Raw genomic sequence first — 2,836 nt, forward strand, 5'->3', positions numbered from 1 at the left:
CTTTTATTTTTATATGAATTTATTTATTATTTTCCTTTATTTTTATATGAATGTATTTATTATTTTCGTTTATTTTTATATGAATTTATTTATTATTTTCTTTTATGTTTATATGAATTTATTTATTATTTTCCTTTATTTTTATATGAATTTGTTTATTTATTATTTTCTTTTATTTTTATATGAATTTATTGATTATTTTCTTTTATTTTAATATGAATTTATTTATTTATTATTTTTCATTTTTATATGAATTTATTTATTATTTTCCTTTATTTTTATATGACTTTATTTATGATTTTCCTTTATTTTTATATGAATTTATGTATTATTTTCCTTTATTTTAATATGAATTTATTTATTTTTTTCTTTTTTTTTGTATATGAATTTATTTATTATTTTCCTTTATTTTTATATGAATTTATTTATTATTTTCTTTTATTCTAATATGAATTTATTTAAAATTTTCTTTTATTTTTATACGAATTTATTTATTATTTTCCTTTATTTTTATATGAATGTATTATTTATTATTTTCCTTTATTTTTATATTAATTTATTATTTATTATTTTCTTTTTATATGACTTATTATTTATAATTATCTTTTATTTCTATATGAATTTAATCATGATTTTCGTTTATTTTTATATGAATTTACTACTTTCTTTTTATTTTTATATGAATTCATTATTAATTATTTTCATTTATTTTTATATGAATTTATTTATTATTTTCCTTTATTTTAATATGAATTTATTTATTATTTTCTTTTATTTTTATATGAATTTATTTATTTATTATTTTTTATTTTTATATGAATTTATTTATTATTTTCCTTTATGTTTATATGAATTTATATATTATTTTCCTTTATTTTTATATTAATTTATTTATTATTTTCTTTTATTTTTATATGAATTTATATATTATTTTCTTTTATTTTGATATGAATTTATTTATTATTTTCTTTTATTTTTATATGAATTTATTTATTATTTTCCTTTATTTTTATATGAATGTATTATTTATTATTTTCCTTTATTTTTATATGAATTTATTTAATATTTTCCCTTAATTTTTTATGAATTTATTTATTATTTTCCTTTATTTTTATATGAATTTATTTATTATTTTCTTTTATTTTTATATGAATTTATTTATTATTTTCTTTTATGTTAATATGAATTTATTTATTATTTTCCTTTATTTTTATATGAATTTATTTATTATTTTCTTTTATTTTTATATGAATTTATTTATTATTTTCTTTTATTTTAATATGAATTTATTTATTATTTTCCTTTATTTTTATATGAATTTATTTATTTTCTTTTATTTTTATATGAATTTATTTATTATTTTCTTTTATTTTAATATGAATTTATTTATTATTTTCCTTTATTTTTATATGAATTTATTTATTATTTTCTTTTATTTTTATATGAATTTATTTATTATTTTCTTTTATTTTCATATGAATTTATTTATTATTTTCCTTTATTTGTATATGAATGTATTTATTATTTTCTTTTATTTTAATATGAATTTATTTATTGATTATTTTTTATTTTTATATGAATTTATTTTTTATTTTCCTTTATTTTTATATGAATTTATTTATTTATTATTTTTTATTTTTATATGAATTTATTTATTATTTTCTTTTATTTTTATATGAATTTATTTATTATTTTCTTTTATTTTAATATGAATTTATTTATTTATTATTTTTTCTTTTTATATGAATTTATTTATTATTTTCCTTTATTTTTATATGAATTTATTTATTTATTACTTTTTATTTTTATATCAATTTATTTATTATTTTCCTTTATTTTTATATGAATTTATTTATTTATTATTTTTTATTTTTATATGAATTTATTTATTATTTTCTTTTATTTTTATATGAATTTATTTATTATTTTCTTTTATTTTAATATGAATTTATTTATTTAATTTTTTTTATTTTTATATGAATTTATTTAGTATTTTCCTTTATTTTTATATGAATTTATTTATTATTTTCTTGTATTTTTATATGAATTTAATTATTATTTTCCTTTATTTTTATATGAATTTATTTATTTATTTTTTTTAATTTTGATATGAATTTATTTATTATTTACCTTTATTTTTATATGAATTTATTTATTTATAATTTTTTTTTTATATGAATTTATTTATTATTTTCTTTTATTTTTATATGAATGTATTTATTATTTTCTTTTATTTTAATATGAATTTATTTATTTATTATTTTTTATTTTTATATGAATTTATATAATATTTTCCTTTATTTTTATATGAATTTATTTATTATTTTCCTTTATTTTTATATGAATTTATTTATTATTTTCCTTTATTTTTATATGAATTTATTTATTTATTATTTTTTATTTTTATATGAATTTATTTATTATTTTCCTTTATTTTTATATGAATTTATTTATTATTTTCCTTTATTTTAATATGAATGTATTTATTATTTTCTTTTATTTTTATATGAATTTATTTATTATTTTCCTTTATTTTTATATGAATTTATTTATTATTTTCTTTTATTTTAATATGAATTTATTTATTATTTTCTTTTATTTTTATATGAATTTATTTATTATTTTCCTTTATTTTTATATGAATTTATTTATTATTTTCTTTTATTTTAATATGAATTTATTCATTATTTTCTTTTTTTTTTATATGAATTTATTTATTATTTTCTTTTATTTTAATATGAATGTATTTATTATTTTCTTTTATATGAATTTATTTATTATTTTTATTTATTTTTATATGAATGTATTTATTATTTTCCTTTATTTTTATATGAAT

This window comes from Euprymna scolopes, chromosome 19, assembly GCF_053919585.1.
Source record: "Euprymna scolopes isolate OS-2025 chromosome 19, ASM5391958v1, whole genome shotgun sequence".
Classification (NCBI taxonomy): Eukaryota; Metazoa; Mollusca; class Cephalopoda; order Sepiida; family Sepiolidae; genus Euprymna; species Euprymna scolopes.